A 22,329-nucleotide genomic window follows, 5' to 3' on the forward strand; every position below is an offset into this window, starting at 1 on the left:
GAGGGTCAGTGTGTAACAGGACAGAGTCACTGTTTATTCATGGTGAGCGTCACTCACTCTGTAACTGTACAGAGTCACTGTTTATTCAGGGTGAGGGTTACTGTGTAACTGTACAGATTCACTGTTTATTCAGGGTGAGGGTCTCTGTGTAACTGTAGAGTCACTGTTTATTCATGGTGAGGGTTACTGTGTCACTGTAGAGAGTCACTGTTTATTCAGGGTGAGTGTCAGTGTGTAACTGTAGAGTCACTGTTTATTCAGGGAGAGGGTCAGTGTGTAACTGTAGAGTATCTGTTTATTCAGGGTGATGGTCAGTGTGTAACAGGACAGAGCCACTGTTTATTCATGGTGAGGGTCAGTGTGTAACAGGACAGAGTCACTGTTTATTCAGGGTGAGGGTTACTGTGTAACAGTACAGATTCACTGTTTATTCAGGGTGAGTGTCAGTGTGTAACTGTAGAGTCACTGTTTATTCAGGGTGAGCGTCACTCACTCTGTAACTGTACAGAGTCACTGTTTATTCATGGTGAGGGTTACTGTGTAACTGTACAGAGTCACTGTTTATTCAGGGTGAGTGTCAGTGTGTAACTGTAGAGTCACTGTTTATTCAGGGAGAGGGTCAGTGTGTAACTGTAGAGTCACTGTTTATTCAGGGAGAGGGTCAGTGTGTAACTGTAGAGTCTCTGTTTATTCAGGGTGATGGTCAGTGTGTAACAGGACAGAGTCACTGTTTATTCAGGGTGAGGGTTACTGTGTAACTGTACAGATTCACTGTTTATTCAGGGTGAGGGTTACTGTGTAACTGTACAGAGTCACTGTTTATTCAGGGTGAGCGTCACTCACTCTGTAACTGTGTAGAGTCACTGTTTATTCAGGGTGAGGGTCACTCACTGTGTAACTGTACAGAGTCCCTGTTTATTCAGGGTGAGGGTCAGTGTGTAACTGTACAGAGTCACTGTTTATTCAGTGTGAGGGTCAGTGTGTAACAGGACAGAGTCACTGTTTATTCATGGTGAGGGTCAGTGTGTAACAGGACAGAGTCACTGTTTATTCAGGGTGAGGGTTACTGTGTAACTGTACAGATTCACTGTTTATTCAGGGTGAGGGTCTCTGTGTAACTGTAGAGTCACTGTTTATTCATGGTGAGGGTTACTGAGTAACTGTACAGAGTCACTGTTTCTTCAGGGTGAGTGTCAGTGTGTAACTGTAGAGTCACTGTTTATTCAGGGAGAGGGTCAGTGTGTAACTGTAGAGTCTCTGTTTATTCAGGGTGAGTGTCAGTGTGTAACTGTAGAGTCACTGTTTATTCATGGTGAGGGTCAGTGTGTAACAGGACAGAGTCACTGTTTATTCAGGGTGAGGGTTACTGTGTAACAGTACAGATTCACTGATTATTCAGGGTGAGGTTTACTGTGTAACTGTACAGAGTCACTGTTTATTCAGGGTGAGCTTCACTCACTCTGTAACTGTACAGAGTCACTGTTTATTCAGGGTGAGGGTCACTCACTGTGTAACTGTACAGAGTCCCTGTTTATTCAGGGTGAGGGTCAGTGTGTAACTGTAGAGTCACTGTTTATTCAGGGAGAGGGTCAGTGTGTAACTGTAGAGTCTCTGTTTATTCAGGGTGATGGTCAGTGTGTAACAGGACAGAGTCACTGTTTATTCATGGTGAGCGTCACTCACTCTGTAACTGTACAGAGTCACTGTTTATTCAGGGTGAGGGTTACTGTGTAACTGTACAGATTCACTGTTTATTCAGGGTGAGGGTCTCTGTGTAACTGTAGAGTCACTGTTTATTCATGGTGAGGGTTACTGTGTCACTGTAGAGAGTCACTGTTTATTCAGGGTGAGTGTCAGTGTGTAACTGTAGAGTCACTGTTTATTCAGGGAGAGGGTCAGTGTGTAACTGTAGAGTATCTGTTTATTCAGGGTGATGGTCAGTGTGTAACAGGACAGAGCCACTGTTTATTCATGGTGAGGGTCAGTGTGTAACAGGACAGAGTCACTGTTTATTCAGGGTGAGGGTTACTGTGTAACAGTACAGATTCACTGTTTATTCAGGGTGAGTGTCAGTGTGTAACTGTAGAGTCACTGTTTATTCAGGGTGAGCGTCACTCACTCTGTAACTGTACAGAGTCACTGTTTATTCAGGGTGAGGGTCACTCACTGTGTAACTGTACAGAGTCCCTGTTTATTCAGGGTGAGGTTCAGTGTGTAACAGGACAGAGTCACTGTTTATTCAGGGTGAGGGTTACTGTGTAACTGTACAGATTCACTGTTTATTCAGGGTGAGGGTCAGTGTGTAACTGTACAGAGTCACTGTTTATTCAGTGTGAGGGTCAGTGTGTAACAGGACAGAGTCACTGTTTATTCATGGTGAGGGTCAGTGTGTAACAGGACAGAGTCACTGTTTATTCAGGGTGAGGGTTACTGTGTAACTGTACAGATTCACTGTTTATTCAGGGTGAGGGTCTCTGTGTAACTGTAGAGTCACTGTTTATTCATGGTGAGGGTTACTGAGTAACTGTACAGAGTCACTGTTTCTTCAGGGTGAGTGTCAGTGTGTAACTGTAGAGTCACTGTTTATTCAGGGAGAGGGTCAGTGTGTAACTGTAGAGTCTCTGTTTATTCAGGGTGATGGTCAGTGTGTAACAGGACAGAGTCACTGTTTATTCATGGTGAGGGTCAGTGTGTAACAGGACAGAGTCACTGTTTATTCAGGGTGAGGGTTACTGTGTAACAGTACAGATTCACTGTTTATTCAGGGTGAGGGTTACTGTGTAACTGTACAGAGTCACTGTTTATTCAGGGTGAGCGTCACTCACTCTGTAACTGTACAGAGTCACTGTTTATTCAGGGTGAGGGTCACTCACTGTGTAACTGTACAGAGTCCCTGTTTATTCAGGGTGAGGGTCAGTGTGTAACTGTACTGAGTCACTGTTTATTCAGTGTGAGGGTCAGTGTGTAACAGGACAGAGTCACTGTTTATTCATGGTGAGGGTCAGTGTGTAACAGGACAGAGTCACTGTTTATTCAGGGTGAGGGTTACTGTGTAACTGTACAGATTCACTGTTTATTCAGGCTGAGGGTCTCTGTGTAACTGTAGAGTCACTGTTTATTCATGGTGAGGGTTACTGTGTAACTGTACAGAGTCACTGTTTATTCAGGGAGAGGGTCAGTGTGTAACTGTAGAGTCTCTGTTTATTCAGGGTGATGGTCAGTGTGTAACAGGACAGCTCACTGTTTATTCAGGGTGAGGGTTATTGTGTAACTGTACAGATTCACTGTTTATTCAGGGTGAGGGTTACTGTGTAACTGTACAGTGTCACTGTTTATTCAGGGTGAGCGTCACTCACTCTGTAACTGTGCAGAGTCACTGTTTATTCAGGGTGAGGGTCACTCACTGTGTAACTGTACAGAGTCCCTGTTTATTCAGGGTGAGGGTCAGTGTGTAACTGTACAGAGTCACTGTTTATTCAGTGTGAGGGTCAGTGTGTAACAGGACAGAGTCACTGTTTATTCATGGTGAGGGTCAGTGTGTAACAGGACAGAGTCACTGTTTATTTAGGGTGAGGGTTACTGTGTAACAGTACAGATTCACTGTTTATTCTGGGTGAGGGTTACTGTGTAACAGTACAGATTCACTGTTTATTCATGGTGAGGGTTACTGTGTAACTGTACAGAGTCACTGTTTATTCAGGGTGAGGGTTACTGTGTAACTGTACAGAGTCACTGTTTATTCAGGGTGAGTGTCAGTGTGTAACTGTAGAGTCACTGTTTATTCAGGGAGAGGGTCAGTGTGTAACTGTAGAGTCTCTGTTTATTCAGGGTGATGGTCAGTGTGTAACAGGACAGAGTCACTGTTTATTCAGGGTGAGGGTTACTATGTAACAGTACAGATTCACTGTTTATTCAGGGTGAAGGTCACTGTGTAACTGTAGAGTCACTGTTTATTCAGGGTGAGGGTCACTCACTGTGTAACTGTACAGAGTCCCTGTTTATTCAGTGTGAGGGTCAGTGTGTAACAGGACAGAGTCACTGTTTATTCATGGTGAGGGTCAGTGTGTAACAGGACAGAGTCACTGTTTATTCAGGGTGAGGGTTACTGTGTAACTGTACAGATTCACTGTTTATTCAGGGTGAGGGTCTCTGTGTAACTGTAGAGTCACTGTTTATTCATGGTGAGGGTTACTGTTTAACTGTACAGAGTCACTGTTTATTCAGGGTGAGTGTCAGTGTGTAACTGTATAGTCACTGTTTATTCAGGGAGATGGTCAGTGTGTAACTGTAGAGTCTCTGTTTATTCAGGGTGATGGTCAGTGTGTAACAGGACAGAGTCACTGTTTATTCAGGGTGAGGGTTACTGTGTAACTGTACAGATTCACTGTTTATTCAGGGTGAGGGTCTCTGTGTAACTGTAGAGTCACTGTTTATTCATGGTGAGGGTTACTGTGTCACTGTAGAGAGTCACTGTTTATTCAGGGTGAGTGTCAGTGTGTAACTGTAGAGTCACTGTTTATTCAGGGAGAGGGTCAGTGTGTAACTGTAGAGTCTCTGTTTATTCAGGGTGATGGTCAGTGTGTAACAGGACAGAGCCACTGTTTATTCATGGTGAGGGTCAGTGTGTAACAGGACAGAGTCACTGTTTATTCAGGGTGAGGGTTACTGTGTAACAGTACAGATTCACTGTTTATTCAGGGTGAGTGTCAGTGTGTAACTGTAGAGTCACTGTTTATTCAGGGTGAGGGTTACTGTGTAACTGTACAGATTCACTGTTTATTCAGGGTGAGGGTCAGTGTGTAACTGTACAGAGTCACTGTTTATTCAGTGTGAGGGTCAGTGTGTAACAGGACAGAGTCACTGTTTATTCATGGTGAGGGTCAGTGTGTAACAGGACAGAGTCACTGTTTATTCAGGGTGAGGGTTACTGTGTAACTGTACAGATTCACTGTTTATTCAGGGTGAGGGTCTCTGTGTAACTGTAGAGTCACTGTTTATTCATGGTGAGGGTTACTGTGTCACTGTAGAGAGTCACTGTTTATTCAGGGTGAGTGTCAGTGTGTAACTGTAGAGTCACTGTTTATTCAGGGAGATGGTCAGTGTGTAACTGTAGAGTCTCTGTTTATTCAGGGTGATGGTCAGTGTGTAACAGGACAGAGTCACTGTTTATTCAGGGTGAGGGTTACTGTGTAACTGTACAGATTCACTGTTTATTCAGGGTGAGGGTCTCTGTGTAACTGTAGAGTCACATTTTATTCATGGTGAGGGTTACTGTGTCACTGTAGAGAGTCACTGTTTATTCAGGGTGAGTGTCAGTGTGTAACTGTAGAGTCACTGTTTATTCAGGGAGAGGGTCAGTGTGTAACTGTAGAGTCTCTGTTTATTCACGGTGATGGTCAGTGTGTAACAGGACAGAGTCACTGTTTATTCAGGGTGAGGGTTACTGTGTAACTGTACAGATTCACTGTTTATTCAGGCTGAGGGTCTCTGTGTAACTGTAGAGTCACTGTTTATTCATGGTGAGGGTTACTGTGTCACTGTAGAGAGTCACTGTTTATTCAGGGTGAGTGTCAGTGTGTAACTGTAGAGTCACTGTTTATTCAGGGAGAGGGTCAGTGTGTAACTGTAGAGTCTCTGTTTATTCAGGGTGATGGTCAGTGTGTAACAGGACAGAGCCACTGTTTATTCATGGTGAGGGTCAGTGTGTAACAGGACAGAGTCACTGTTTATTCAGGGTGAGGGTTACTGTGTAACAGTACAGATTCACTGTTTATTCAGGGTGAGTGTCAGTGTGTAACTGTAGAGTCACTGTTTATTCAGGGTGAGGGTTACTGTGTAACTGTACAGATTCACTGTTTATTCAGGGTGAGGGTCAGTGTGTAACTGTACAGAGTCACTGTTTATTCAGTGTGAGGTTCAGTGTGTAACAGGACAGAGTCACTGTTTATTCATGGTGAGGGTCAGTGTGTAACAGGACAGAGTCACTGTTTATTCATGGTGAGCGTCACTCACTCTGTAACTGTACAGAGTCACTGTTTATTCAGGGTGAGGGTTACTGTGTAACTGTACAGATTCACTGTTTATTCAGGGTGAGGGTCTCTGTGTAACTGTAGAGTCACTGTTTATTCATGGTGAGGGTTACTGTGTCACTGTAGAGAGTCACTGTTTATTCAGGGTGAGTGTCAGTGTGTAACTGTAGAGTCACTGTTTATTCAGGGAGAGGGTCAGTGTGTAACTGTAGAGTATCTGTTTATTCAGGGTGATGGTCAGTGTGTAACAGGACAGAGCCACTGTTTATTCATGGTGAGGGTCAGTGTGTAACAGGACAGAGTCACTGTTTATTCAGGGTGAGGGTTACTGTGTAACAGTACAGATTCACTGTTTATTCAGGGTGAGTGTCAGTGTGTAACTGTAGAGTCACTGTTTATTCAGGGTGAGCGTCACTCACTCTGTAACTGTACAGAGTCACTGTTTATTCATGGTGAGGGTTACTGTGTAAGTGTACAGAGTCACTGTTTATTCAGGGTGAGTGTCAGTGTGTAACTGTAGAGTCACTGTTTATTCAGGGAGAGGGTCAGTGTGTAACTGTAGAGTCACTGTTTATTCAGGGAGAGGGTCAGTGTGTAACTGTAGAGTCTCTGTTTATTCAGGGTGATGGTCAGTGTGTAACAGGACAGAGTCACTGTTTATTCAGGGTGAGGGTTACTGTGTAACTGTACAGATTCACTGTTTATTCAGGGTGAGGGTTACTGTGTAACTGTACAGAGTCACTGTTTATTCAGGGTGAGCGTCACTCACTCTGTAACTGTGTAGAGTCACTGTTTATTCAGGGTGAGGGTCACACACTGTGTAACTGTACAGAGTCCCTGTTTATTCAGGGTGAGGGTCAGTGTGTAACTGTACAGAGTCACTGTTTATTCAGTGTGAGGGTCAGTGTGTAACAGGACAGAGTCACTGTTTATTCATGGTGAGGGTCAGTGTGTAACAGGACAGAGTCACTGTTTATTCAGGGTGAGGGTTACTGTGTAACTGTACAGATTCACTGTTTATTCAGGGTGAGGGTCTCTGTGTAACTGTAGAGTCACTGTTTATTCATGGTGAGGGTTACTGAGTAACTGTACAGAGTCACTGTTTCTTCAGGGTGAGTGTCAGTGTGTAACTGTAGAGTCACTGTTTATTCAGGGAGAGGGTCAGTGTGTAACTGTAGAGTCTCTGTTTATTCAGGGTGAGTGTCAGTGTGTAACTGTAGAGTCACTGTTTATTCATGGTGAGGGTCAGTGTGTAACAGGACAGAGTCACTGTTTATTCAGGGTGAGGGTTACTGTGTAACAGTACAGATTCACTGATTATTCAGGGTGAGGTTTACTGTGTAACTGTACAGAGTCACTGTTTATTCAGGGTGAGGGTCAGTGTGTAACTGTAGAGTCACTGTTTATTCAGGGAGAGGGTCAGTGTGTAACTGTAGAGTCTCTGTTTATTCAGGGTGATGGTCAGTGTGTAACAGGACAGAGTCACTGTTTATTCATGGTGAGCGTCACTCACTCTGTAACTGTACAGAGTCACTGTTTATTCAGGGTGAGGGTTACTGTGTAACTGTACAGATTCACTGTTTATTCAGGGTGAGGGTCTCTGTGTAACTGTAGAGTCACTGTTTATTCATGGTGAGGGTTACTGTGTCACTGTAGAGAGTCACTGTTTATTCAGGGTGAGTGTCAGTGTGTAACTGTAGAGTCACTGTTTATTCAGGGAGAGGGTCAGTGTGTAACTGTAGAGTATCTGTTTATTCAGGGTGATGGTCAGTGTGTAACAGGACAGAGCCACTGTTTATTCATGGTGAGGGTCAGTGTGTAACAGGACAGAGTCACTGTTTATTCAGGGTGAGGGTTACTGTGTAACAGTACAGATTCACTGTTTATTCAGGGTGAGTGTCAGTGTGTAACTGTAGAGTCACTGTTTATTCAGGGTGAGCGTCACTCACTCTGTAACTGTACAGAGTCACTGTTTATTCAGGGTGAGGGTCACTCACTGTGTAACTGTACAGAGTCCCTGTTTATTCAGGGTGAGGTTCAGTGTGTAACAGGACAGAGTCACTGTTTATTCAGGGTGAGGGTTACTGTGTAACTGTACAGATTCACTGTTTATTCAGGGTGAGGGTCAGTGTGTAACTGTACAGAGTCACTGTTTATTCAGTGTGAGGGTCAGTGTGTAACAGGACAGAGTCACTGTTTATTCATGGTGAGGGTCAGTGTGTAACAGGACAGAGTCACTGTTTATTCAGGGTGAGGGTTACTGTGTAACTGTACAGATTCACTGTTTATTCAGGGTGAGGGTCTCTGTGTAACTGTAGAGTCACTGTTTATTCATGGTGAGGGTTACTGAGTAACTGTACAGAGTCACTGTTTCTTCAGGGTGAGTGTCAGTGTGTAACTGTAGAGTCACTGTTTATTCAGGGAGAGGGTCAGTGTGTAACTGTAGAGTCTCTGTTTATTCAGGGTGATGGTCAGTGTGTAACAGGACAGAGTCACTGTTTATTCATGGTGAGGGTCAGTGTGTAACAGGACAGAGTCACTGTTTATTCAGGGTGAGGGTTACTGTGTAACAGTACAGATTCACTGTTTATTCAGGGTGAGGGTTACTGTGTAACTGTACAGAGTCACTGTTTATTCAGGGTGAGCGTCACTCACTCTGTAACTGTACAGAGTCACTGTTTATTCAGGGTGAGGGTCACTCACTGTGTAACTGTACAGAGTCCCTGTTTATTCAGGGTGAGGGTCAGTGTGTAACTGTACTGAGTCACTGTTTATTCAGTGTGAGGGTCAGTGTGTAACAGGACAGAGTCACTGTTTATTCATGGTGAGGGTCAGTGTGTAACAGGACAGAGTCACTGTTTATTCAGGGTGAGGGTTACTGTGTAACTGTACAGATTCACTGTTTATTCAGGGTGAGGGTCTCTGTGTAACTGTAGAGTCACTGTTTATTCATGGTGAGGGTTACTGTGTAACTGTACAGAGTCACTGTTTATTCAGGGAGAGGGTCAGTGTGTAACTGTAGAGTCTCTGTTTATTCAGGGTGATGGTCAGTGTGTAACAGGACAGCTCACTGTTTATTCAGGGTGAGGGTTATTGTGTAACTGTACAGATTCACTGTTTATTCAGGGTGAGGGTTACTGTGTAACTGTACAGTGTCACTGTTTATTCAGGGAGAGCGTCACTCACTCTGTAACTGTGCAGAGTCACTGTTTATTCAGGGTGAGGGTCACTCACTGTGTAACTGTACAGAGTCCCTGTTTATTCAGGGTGAGGGTCAGTGTGTAACTGTACAGAGTCACTGTTTATTCAGTGTGAGGGTCAGTGTGTAACAGGACAGAGTCACTGTTTATTCATGGTGAGGGTCAGTGTGTAACAGGACAGAGTCACTGTTTATTTAGGGTGAGGGTTACTGTGTAACAGTACAGATTCACTGTTTATTCTGGGTGAGGGTTACTGTGTAACAGTACAGATTCACTGTTTATTCATGGTGAGGGTTACTGTGTAACTGTACAGAGTCACTGTTTATTCAGGGTGAGGGTTACTGTGTAACTGTACAGAGTCACTGTTTATTCAGGGTGAGTGTCAGTGTGTAACTGTAGAGTCACTGTTTATTCAGGGAGAGGGTCAGTGTGTAACTGTAGAGTCTCTGTTTATTCAGGGTGATGGTCAGTGTGTAACAGGACAGAGTCACTGTTTATTCAGGGTGAGGGTTACTGTGTAACAGTACAGATTCACTGTTTATTCAGGGTGAGTGTCAGTGTGTAACTGTAGAGTCACTGTTTATTCAGGGTGAGCGTCACTCACTCTGTAACTGTACAGAGTCACTGTTTATTCATGGTGAGGGTTACTGTGTAAGTGTACAGAGTCACTGTTTATTCAGGGTGAGTGTCAGTGTGTAACTGTAGAGTCACTGTTTATTCAGGGAGAGGGTCAGTGTGTAACTGTAGAGTCACTGTTTATTCAGGGAGAGGGTCAGTGTGTAACTGTAGAGTCTCTGTTTATTCAGGGTGATGGTCAGTGTGTAACAGGACAGAGTCACTGTTTATTCAGGGTGAGGGTTACTGTGTAACTGTACAGATTCACTGTTTATTCAGGGTGAGGGTTACTGTGTAACTGTACAGAGTCACTGTTTATTCAGGGTGAGCGTCACTCACTCTGTAACTGTGTAGAGTCACTGTTTATTCAGGGTGAGGGTCACTCACTGTGTAACTGTACAGAGTCCCTGTTTATTCAGGGTGAGGGTCAGTGTGTAACTGTACAGAGTCACTGTTTATTCAGTGTGAGGGTCAGTGTGTAACAGGACAGAGTCACTGTTTATTCATGGTGAGGGTCAGTGTGTAACAGGACAGAGTCACTGTTTATTCAGGGTGAGGGTTACTGTGTAACTGTACAGATTCACTGTTTATTCAGGGTGAGGGTCTCTGTGTAACTGTAGAGTCACTGTTTATTCATGGTGAGGGTTACTGAGTAACTGTACAGAGTCACTGTTTCTTCAGGGTGAGTGTCAGTGTGTAACTGTAGAGTCACTGTTTATTCAGGGAGAGGGTCAGTGTGTAACTGTAGAGTCTCTGTTTATTCAGGGTGAGTGTCAGTGTGTAACTGTAGAGTCACTGTTTATTCATGGTGAGGGTCAGTGTGTAACAGGACAGAGTCACTGTTTATTCAGGGTGAGGGTTACTGTGTAACAGTACAGATTCACTGATTATTCAGGGTGAGGTTTACTGTGTAACTGTACAGAGTCACTGTTTATTCAGGGTGAGGGTCAGTGTGTAACTGTAGAGTCACTGTTTATTCAGGGTGATGGTCAGTGTGTAACAGGACAGAGTCACTGTTTATTCATGGTGAGCGTCACTCACTCTGTAACTGTACAGAGTCACTGTTTATTCAGGGTGAGGGTTACTGTGTAACTGTACAGATTCACTGTTTATTCAGGGTGAGGGTCTCTGTGTAACTGTAGAGTCACTGTTTATTCATGGTGAGGGTTACTGTGTCACTGTAGAGAGTCACTGTTTATTCAGGGTGAGTGTCAGTGTGTAACTGTAGAGTCACTGTTTATTCAGGGAGAGGGTCAGTGTGTAACTGTAGAGTATCTGTTTATTCAGGGTGATGGTCAGTGTGTAACAGGACAGAGCCACTGTTTATTCATGGTGAGGGTCAGTGTGTAACAGGACAGAGTCACTGTTTATTCAGGGTGAGGGTTACTGTGTAACAGTACAGATTCACTGTTTATTCAGGGTGAGTGTCAGTGTGTAACTGTAGAGTCACTGTTTATTCAGGGTGAGCGTCACTCACTCTGTAACTGTACAGAGTCACTGTTTATTCAGGGTGAGGGTCACTCACTGTGTAACTGTACAGAGTCCCTGTTTATTCAGGGTGAGGTTCAGTGTGTAACAGGACAGAGTCACTGTTTATTCAGGGTGAGGGTTACTGTGTAACTGTACAGATTCACTGTTTATTCAGGGTGAGGGTCAGTGTGTAACTGTACAGAGTCACTGTTTATTCAGTGTGAGGGTCAGTGTGTAACAGGACAGAGTCACTGTTTATTCATGGTGAGGGTCAGTGTGTAACAGGACAGAGTCACTGTTTATTCAGGGTGAGGGTTACTGTGTAACTGTACAGATTCACTGTTTATTCAGGGTGAGGGTCTCTGTGTAACTGTAGAGTCACTGTTTATTCATGGTGAGGGTTACTGAGTAACTGTACAGAGTCACTGTTTCTTCAGGGTGAGTGTCAGTGTGTAACTGTAGAGTCACTGTTTATTCAGGGAGAGGGTCAGTGTGTAACTGTAGAGTCTCTGTTTATTCAGGGTGATGGTCAGTGTGTAACAGGACAGAGTCACTGTTTATTCATGGTGAGGGTCAGTGTGTAACAGGACAGAGTCACTGTTTATTCAGGGTGAGGGTTACTGTGTAACAGTACAGATTCACTGTTTATTCAGGGTGAGGGTTACTGTGTAACTGTACAGAGTCACTGTTTATTCAGGGTGAGCGTCACTCACTCTGTAACTGTACAGAGTCACTGTTTATTCAGGGTGAGGGTCACTCACTGTGTAACTGTACAGAGTCCCTGTTTATTCAGGGTGAGGGTCAGTGTGTAACTGTACTGAGTCACTGTTTATTCAGTGTGAGGGTCAGTGTGTAACAGGACAGAGTCACTGTTTATTCATGGTGAGGGTCAGTGTGTAACAGGACAGAGTCACTGTTTATTCAGGGTGAGGGTTACTGTGTAACTGTACAGATTCACTGTTTATTCAGGGTGAGGGTCTCTGTGTAACTGTAGAGTCACTGTTTATTCATGGTGAGGGTTACTGTGTAACTGTACAGAGTCACTGTTTATTCAGGGAGAGGGTCAGTGTGTAACTGTAGAGTCTCTGTTTATTCAGGGTGATGGTCAGTGTGTAACAGGACAGCTCACTGTTTATTCAGGGTGAGGGTTATTGTGTAACTGTACAGATTCACTGTTTATTCAGGGTGAGGGTTACTGTGTAACTGTACAGTGTCACTGTTTATTCAGGGAGAGCGTCACTCACTCTGTAACTGTGCAGAGTCACTGTTTATTCAGGGTGAGGGTCACTCACTGTGTAACTGTACAGAGTCCCTGTTTATTCAGGGTGAGGGTCAGTGTGTAACTGTACAGAGTCACTGTTTATTCAGTGTGAGGGTCAGTGTGTAACAGGACAGAGTCACTGTTTATTCATGGTGAGGGTCAGTGTGTAACAGGACAGAGTCACTGTTTATTTAGGGTGAGGGTTACTGTGTAACAGTACAGATTCACTGTTTATTCTGGGTGAGGGTTACTGTGTAACAGTACAGATTCACTGTTTATTCATGGTGAGGGTTACTGTGTAACTGTACAGAGTCACTGTTTATTCAGGGTGAGGGTTACTGTGTAACTGTACAGAGTCACTGTTTATTCAGGGTGAGTGTCAGTGTGTAACTGTAGAGTCACTGTTTATTCAGGGAGAGGGTCAGTGTGTAACTGTAGAGTCTCTGTTTATTCAGGGTGATGGTCAGTGTGTAACAGGACAGAGTCACTGTTTATTCAGGGTGAGGGTTACTGTGTAACAGTACAGATTCACTGTTTATTCAGGGTGAAGGTCACTGTGTAACTGTAGAGTCACTGTTTATTCAGGGTGAGGGTAACTCACTGTGTAACTGTACAGAGTCCCTGTTTATTCAGTGTGAGGGTCAGTGTGTAACAGGACAGAGTCACTGTTTATTCATGGTGATGGTCAGTGTGTAACAGGACAGAGTCACTGTTTATTCAGGGTGAGGGTTACTGTGTAACTGTACAGATTCACTGTTTATTCAGGGTGAGGGTCTCTGTGTAACTGTAGAGTCACTGTTTATTCATGGTGAGGGTTACTGTTTAACTGTACAGAGTCACTGTTTATTCAGGGTGAGTGTCAGTGTGTAACTGTAGAGTCACTGTTTATTCAGGGAGATGGTCAGTGTGTAACTGTAGAGTCTCTGTTTATTCAGGGTGATGGTCAGTGTGTAACAGGACAGAGTCACTGTTTATTCAGGGTGAGGGTTACTGTGTAACTGTACAGATTCACTGTTTATTCAGGGTGAGGGTCTCTGTGTAACTGTAGAGTCACTGTTTATTCATGGTGAGGGTTACTGTGTCACTGTAGAGAGTCACTGTTTATTCAGGGTGAGTGTCAGTGTGTAACTGTAGAGTCACTGTTTATTCAGGGAGAGGGTCAGTGTGTAACTGTAGAGTCTCTGTTTATTCAGGGTGATGGTCAGTGTGTAACAGGACAGAGCCACTGTTTATTCATGGTGAGGGTCAGTGTGTAACAGGACAGAGTCACTGTTTATTCAGGGTGAGGGTTACTGTGTAACAGTACAGATTCACTGTTTATTCAGGGTGAGTGTCAGTGTGTAACTGTAGAGTCACTGTTTATTCAGGGTGAGGGTTACTGTGTAACTGTACAGATTCACTGTTTATTCAGGGTGAGGGTCAGTGTGTAACTGTACAGAGTCACTGTTTATTCATGGTGAGGGTTACTGTGTCACTGTAGAGAGTCACTGTTTATTCAGGGTGAGTGTCAGTGTGTAACTGTAGAGTCACTGTTTATTCAGGGAGATGGTCAGTGTGTAACTGTAGAGTCTCTGTTTATTCAGGGTGATGGTCAGTGTGCAACAGGACAGAGTCACTGTTTATTCAGGGTGAGGGTTACTGTGTAACTGTACAGATTCACTGTTTATTCAGGGTGAGGGTCTCTGTGTAACTGTAGAGTCACTGTTTATTCATGGTGAGGGTTACTGTGTCACTGTAGAGAGTCACAGTTTATTCAGGGTGAGTGTCAGTGTGTAACTGTAGAGTCACTGTTTATTCAGGGAGAGGGTCAGTGTGTAACTGTAGAGTCTCTGTTTATTCATTGTGATGGTCAGTGTGTAACAGGACAGAGTCACTGTTTATTCAGGGTGAGGGTTACTGTGTAACTGTACAGATTCACTGTTTATTCAGGGTGAGGGTCTCTGTGTAACTGTAGAGTCACTGTTTATTCATGGTGAGGGTTACTGTGTCACTGTAGAGAGTCACTGTTTATTCAGGGTGAGTGTCAGTGTGTAACTGTAGAGTCACTGTTTATTCAGGGAGAGTGTCAGTGTGTAACTGTAGAGTCTCTGTTTATTCAGGGTGATGGTCAGTGTGTAACAGGACAGAGCCACTGTTTATTCATGGTGAGGGTCAGTGTGTAACAGGACAGAGTCACTGTTTATTCAGGGTGAGGGTTACTGTGTAACAGTACAGATTCACTGTTTATTCAGGGTGAGTGTCAGTGTGTAACTGTAGAGTCACTGTTTATTCAGGGTGAGGGTTACTGTGTAACTGTACAGATTCACTGTTTATTCAGGGTGAGGGTCAGTGTGTAACTGTACAGAGTCACTGTTTATTCAGTGTGAGGGTCAGTGTGTAACAGGACAGAGTCACTGTTTATTCATGGTGAGGGTCAGTGTGTAACAGGACAGAGTCACTGTTTATTCAGGGTGAGGGTTACTGTGTAACTGTACAGATTCACTGTTTATTCAGGGTGAGGGTCTCTGTGTAACTGTAGAGTCACTGTTTATTCATGGTGAGGGTTACTGAGTAACTGTACAGAGTCACTGTTTCTTCAGGGTGAGTGTCAGTGTGTAACTGTAGAGTCACTGTTTATTCAGGGAGAGGGTCAGTGTGTAACTGTAGAGTCTCTGTTTATTCAGGGTGATGGTCAGTATGTAACAGGACAGAGTCACTGTTTATTCATGGTGAGGGTCAGTGTGTAACAGGACAGAGTCACTGTTTATTCAGGGTGAGGGTTACTGTGTAACAGTACAGATTCACTGTTTATTCAGGGTGAGGGTTACTGTGTAACTGTACAGAGTCACTGTTTATTCAGGGTGAGCGTCACTCACTCTGTAACTGTACAGAGTCACTGTTTATTCAGGGTGAGGGTCACTCACTGTGTAACTGTACAGAGTCCCTGTTTATTCAGGGTGAGGGTCAGTGTGTAACTGTACAGAGTCACTGTTTATTCAGTGTGAGGGTCAGTGTGTAACAGGACAGAGTCACTGTTTATTCATGGTGAGGGTCAGTGTGTAACAGGACAGAGTCACTGTTTATTCAGGGTGAGGGTTACTGTGTAACTGTACAGATTCACTGTTTATTCAGGGTGAGGGTCTCTGTGTAACTGTAGAGTCACTGTTTATTCATGGTGAGGGTTACTGAGTAACTGTACAGAGTCACTGTTTCTTCAGGGTGAGTGTCAGTGTGTAACTGTAGAGTCACTGTTTATTCAGGGAGAGGGTCAGTGTGTAACTGTAGAGTCTCTGTTTATTCAGGGTGAGTGTCAGTGTGTAACTGTAGAGTCACTGTTTATTCATGGTGAGGGTCAGTGTGTAACAGGACAGAGTCACTGTTTATTCAGGGTGAGGGTTACTGTGTAACAGTACAGATTCACTGATTATTCAGGGTGAGGTTTACTGTGTAACTGTACAGAGTCACTGTTTATTCAGGGTGAGCTTCACTCACTCTGTAACTGTACAGAGTCACTGTTTATTCAGGGTGAGGGTCACTCACTGTGTAACTGTACAGAGTCCCTGTTTATTCAGGGTGAGGGTCAGTGTGTAACTGTAGAGTCACTGTTTATTCAGGGAGAGGGTCAGTGTGTAACTGTAGAGTCTCTGTTTATTCAGGGTGATGGTCAGTGTGTAACAGGACAGAGTCACTGTTTATTCATGGTGAGCGTCACTCACTCTGTAACTGTACAGAGTCACTGTTTATTCAGGGTGAGGGTTACTGTGTAACTGTACAGATTCACTGTTTATTCAGGGTGAGGGTCTCTGTGTAACTGTAGAGTCACTGTTTATTCATGGTGAGGGTTACTGTGTCACTGTAGAGAGTCACTGTTTATTCAGGGTGAGTGTCAGTGTGTAACTGTAGAGTCACTGTTTATTCAGGGAGAGGGTCAGTGTGTAACTGTAGAGTATCTGTTTATTCAGGGTGATGGTCAGTGTGTAACAGGACAGAGCCACTGTTTATTCATGGTGAGGGTCAGTGTGTAACAGGACAGAGTCACTGTTTATTCAGGGTGAGGGTTACTGTGTAACAGTACAGATTCACTGTTTATTCAGGGTGAGTGTCAGTGTGTAACTGTAGAGTCACTGTTTATTCAGGGTGAGCGTCACTCACTCTGTAACTGTACAGAGTCACTGTTTATTCATGGTGAGGGTTACTGTGTAACTGTACAGAGTCACTGTTTATTCAGGGTGAGTGTCAGTGTGTAACTGTAGAGTCACTGTTTATTCAGGGAGAGGGTCAGTGTGTAACTGTAGAGTCACTGTTTATTCAGGGAGAGGGTCAGTGTGTAACTGTAGAGTCTCTGTTTATTCAGGGTGATGGTCAGTGTGTAACAGGACAGAGTCACTGTTTATTCAGGGTGAGGGTTACTGTGTAACTGTACAGATTCACTGTTTATTCAGGGTGAGGGTTACTGTGTAACTGTACAGAGTCACTGTTTATTCAGGGTGAGCGTCACTCACTCTGTAACTGTGTAGAGTCACTGTTTATTCAGGGTGAGGGTCACTCACTGTGTAACTGTACAGAGTCCCTGTTTATTCAGGGTGAGGGTCAGTGTGTAACTGTACAGAGTCACTGTTTATTCAGTGTGAGGGTCAGTGTGTAACAGGACAGAGTCACTGTTTATTCATGGTGAGGGTCAGTGTGTAACAGGACAGAGTCACTGTTTATTCAGGGTGAGGGTTACTGTGTAACTGTACAGATTCACTGTTTATTCAGGGTGAGGGTCTCTGTGTAACTGTAGAGTCACTGTTTATTCATGGTGAGGGTTACTGAGTAACTGTACAGAGTCACTGTTTCTTCAGGGTGAGTGTCAGTGTGTAACTGTAGAGTCACTGTTTATTCAGGGAGAGGGTCAGTGTGTAACTGTAGAGTCTCTGTTTATTCAGGGTGAGTGTCAGTGTGTAACTGTAGAGTCACTGTTTATTCATGGTGAGGGTCAGTGTGTAACAGGACAGAGTCACTGTTTATTCAGGGTGAGGGTTACTGTGTAACAGTACAGATTCACTGATTATTCAGGGTGAGGTTTACTGTGTAACTGTACAGAGTCACTGTTTATTCAGGGTGAGCTTCACTCACTCTGTAACTGTACAGAGTCACTGTTTATTCAGGGTGAGGGTCACTCACTGTGTAACTGTACAGAGTCCCTGTTTATTCAGGGTGAGGGTCAGTGTGTAACTGTAGAGTCACTGTTTATTCAGGGAGAGGGTCAGTGTGTAACTGTAGAGTCTCTGTTTATTCAGGGTGATGGTCAGTGTGTAACAGGACAGAGTCACTGTTTATTCATGGTGAGCGTCACTCACTCTGTAACTGTACAGAGTCACTGTTTATTCAGGGTGAGGGTTACTGTGTAACTGTACAGATTCACTGTTTATTCAGGGTGAGGGTCTCTGTGTAACTGTAGAGTCACTGTTTATTCATGGTGAGGGTTACTGTGTCACTGTAGAGAGTCACTGTTTATTCAGGGTGAGTGTCAGTGTGTAACTGTAGAGTCACTGTTTATTCAGGGAGAGGGTCAGTGTGTAACTGTAGAGTATCTGTTTATTCAGGGTGATGGTCAGTGTGTAACAGGACAGAGCCACTGTTTATTCATGGTGAGGGTCAGTGTGTAACAGGACAGAGTCACTGTTTATTCAGGGTGAGGGTTACTGTGTAACAGTACAGATTCACTGTTTATTCAGGGTGAGTGTCAGTGTGTAACTGTAGAGTCACTGTTTATTCAGGGTGAGCGTCACTCACTCTGTAACTGTACAGAGTCACTGTTTATTCAGGGTGAGGGTCACTCACTGTGTAACTGTACAGAGTCCCTGTTTATTCAGGGTGAGGTTCAGTGTGTAACAGGACAGAGTCACTGTTTATTCAGGGTGAGGGTTACTGTGTAACTGTACAGATTCACTGTTTATTCAGGGTGAGGGTCAGTGTGTAACTGTACAGAGTCACTGTTTATTCAGTGTGAGGGTCAGTGTGTAACAGGACAGAGTCACTGTTTATTCATGGTGAGGGTCAGTGTGTAACAGGACAGAGTCACTGTTTATTCAGGGTGAGGGTTACTGTGTAACTGTACAGATTCACTGTTTATTCAGGGTGAGGGTCTCTGTGTAACTGTAGAGTCACTGTTTATTCATGGTGAGGGTTACTGAGTAACTGTACAGAGTCACTGTTTCTTCAGGGTGAGTGTCAGTGTGTAACTGTAGAGTCACTGTTTATTCAGGGAGAGGGTCAGTGTGTAACTGTAGAGTCTCTGTTTATTCAGGGTGATGGTCAATGTGTAACAGGACAGAGTCACTGTTTATTCATGGTGAGGGTCAGTGTGTAACAGGACAGAGTCACTGTTTATTCAGGGTGAGGGTTACTGTGTAACAGTACAGATTCACTGTTTATTCAGGGTGAGGGTTACTGTGTAACTGTACAGAGTCACTGTTTATTCAGGGTGAGCGTCACTCACTCTGTAACTGTACAGAGTCACTGTTTATTCAGGGTGAGGGTCACTCACTGTGTAACTGTACAGAGTCCCTGTTTATTCAGGGTGAGGGTCAGTGTGTAACTGTACTGAGTCACTGTTTATTCAGTGTGAGGGTCAGTGTGTAACAGGACAGAGTCACTGTTTATTCATGGTGAGGGTCAGTGTGTAACAGGACAGAGTCACTGTTTATTCAGGGTGAGGGTTACTGTGTAACTGTACAGATTCACTGTTTATTCAGGCTGAGGGTCTCTGTGTAACTGTAGAGTCACTGTTTATTCATGGTGAGGGTTACTGTGTAACTGTACAGAGTCACTGTTTATTCAGGGAGAGGGTCAGTGTGTAACTGTAGAGTCTCTGTTTATTCAGGGTGATGGTCAGTGTGTAACAGGACAGCTCACTGTTTATTCAGGGTGAGGGTTATTGTGTAACTGTACAGATTCACTGTTTATTCAGGGTGAGGGTTACTGTGTAACTGTACAGTGTCACTGTTTATTCAGGGTGAGCGTCACTCACTCTGTAACTGTGCAGAGTCACTGTTTATTCAGGGTGAGGGTCACTCACTGTGTAACTGTACAGAGTCCCTGTTTATTCAGGGTGAGGGTCAGTGTGTAACTGTACAGAGTCACTGTTTATTCAGTGTGAGGGTCAGTGTGTAACAGGACAGAGTCACTGTTTATTCATGGTGAGGGTCAATGTGTAACAGGACAGAGTCACTGTTTATTTAGGGTGAGGGTTACTGTGTAACAGTACAGATTCACTGTTTATTCTGGGTGAGGGTTACAGTGTAACAGTACAGATTCACTGTTTATTCATGGTGAGGGTTACTGTGTAACTGTACAGAGTCACTGTTTATTCAGGGTGAGGGTTACTGTGTAACTGTACAGAGTCACTGTTTATTCAGGGTGAGTGTCAGTGTGTAACTGTAGAGTCACTGTTTATTCAGGGAGAGGGTCAGTGTGTAACTGTAGAGTCTCTGTTTATTCAGGGTGATGGTCAGTGTGTAACAGGACAGAGTCACTGTTTATTCAGGGTGAGGGTTACTGTGTAACAGTACAGATTCACTGTTTATTCAGGGTGAAGGTCACTGTGTAACTGTAGAGTCACTGTTTATTCAGGGTGAGGGTCACTCACTGTGTAACTGTACAGAGTCCCTGTTTATTCAGTGTGAGGGTCAGTGTGTAACAGGACAGAGTCACTGTTTATTCATGGTGAGGGTCAGTGTGTAACAGGACAGAGTCACTGTTTATTCAGTGTGAGGGTTACTGTGTAACTGTACAGATTCACTGTTTATTCAGGGTGAGGGTCTCTGTGTAACTGTAGAGTCACTGTTTATTCATGGTGAGGGTTACTGTTTAACTGTACAGAGTCACTGTTTATTCAGGGTGAGTGTCAGTGTGTAACTGTATAGTCACTGTTTATTCAGGGAGATGGTCACTGTGTAACTGTAGAGTCTCTGTTTATTCAGGGTGATGGTCAGTGTGTAACAGGACAGAGTCACTGTTTATTCAGGGTGAGGGTTACTGTGTAACTGTACAGATTCACTGTTTATTCAGGGTGAGGGTCTCTGTGTAACTGTAGAGTCACTGTTTATTCATGGTGAGGGTTACTGTGTCACTGTAGAGAGTCACTGTTTATTCAGGGTGAGTGTCAGTGTGTAACTGTAGAGTCACTGTTTATTCAGGGAGAGGGTCAGTGTGTAACTGTAGAGTCTCTGTTTATTCAGGGTGATGGTCAGTGTGTAACAGGACAGAGCCACTGTTTATTCATGGTGAGGGTCAGTGTGTAACAGGACAGAGTCACTGTTTATTCAGGGTGAGGGTTACTGTGTAACAGTACAGATTCACTGTTTATTCAGGGTGAGTGTCAGTGTGTAACTGTAGAGTCACTGTTTATTCAGGGTGAGGGTTACTGTGTAACTGTACAGATTCACTGTTTATTCAGGGTGAGGGTCAGTGTGTAACTGTACAGAGTCACTGTTTATTCAGTGTGAGGGTCAGTGTGTAACAGGACAGAGTCACTGTTTATTCATGGTGAGGGTCAGTGTGTAACAGGACAGAGTCACTGTTTATTCAGGGTGAGGGTTACTGTGTAACTGTACAGATTCACTGTTTATTCAGGGTGAGGGTCTCTGTGTAACTGTAGAGTCACTGTTTATTCATGGTGAGGGTTACTGTGTCACTGTAGAGAGTCACTGTTTATTCAGGGTGAGTGTCAGTGTGTAACTGTAGAGTCACTGTTTATTCAGGGAGATGGTCAGTGTGTAACTGTAGAGTCTCTGTTTATTCAGGGTGATGGTCAGTGTGTAACAGGACAGAGTCACTGTTTATTCAGGGTGAGGGTTACTGTGTAACTGTACAGATTCACTGTTTATTCAGGGTGAGGGTCTCTGTGTAACTGTAGAGTCACATTTTATTCATGGTGAGGGTTACTGTGTCACTGTAGAGAGTCACTGTTTATTCAGGGTGAGTGTCAGTGTGTAACTGTAGAGTCACTGTTTATTCAGGGAGAGGGTCAGTGTGTAACTGTAGAGTCTCTGTTTATTCACGGTGATGGTCAGTGTGTAACAGGACAGAGTCACTGTTTATTCAGGGTGAGGGTTACTGTGTAACTGTACAGATTCACTGTTTATTCAGGGTGAGGGTCTCTGTGTAACTGTAGAGTCACTGTTTATTCATGGTGAGGGTTACTGTGTCACTGTAGAGAGTCACTGTTTATTCAGGGTGAGTGTCAGTGTGTAACTGTAGAGTCACTGTTTATTCAGGGAGAGGGTCAGTGTGTAACTGTAGAGTCTCTGTTTATTCAGGGTGATGGTCAGTGTGTAACAGGACAGAGCCACTGTTTATTCATGGTGAGGGTCAGTGTGTAACAGGACAGAGTCACTGTTTATTCAGGGTGAGGGTTACTGTGTAACAGTACAGATTCACTGTTTATTCAGGGTGAGTGTCAGTGTGTAACTGTAGAGTCACTGTTTATTCAGGGTGAGGGTTACTGTGTAACTGTACAGATTCACTGTTTATTCAGGGTGAGGGTCAGTGTGTAACTGTACAGAGTCACTGTTTATTCAGTGTGAGGTTCAGTGTGTAACAGGACAGAGTCATTGTTTATTCATGGTGAGGGTCAGTGTGTAACAGGACAGAGTCACTGTTTATTCAGGGTGAGGGTTACTGTGTAACTGTACAGATTCACTGTTTATTCAGGGTGAGGGTCTCTGTGTAACTGTAGAGTCACTGTTTATTCATGGTGAGGGTTACTGAGTAACTGTACAGAGTCACT

The sequence above is a fragment of the Hemitrygon akajei genome, chromosome 11 (assembly GCF_048418815.1).
Source record: "Hemitrygon akajei chromosome 11, sHemAka1.3, whole genome shotgun sequence".
Lineage (NCBI taxonomy): Eukaryota > Metazoa > Chordata > Chondrichthyes > Myliobatiformes > Dasyatidae > Hemitrygon > Hemitrygon akajei.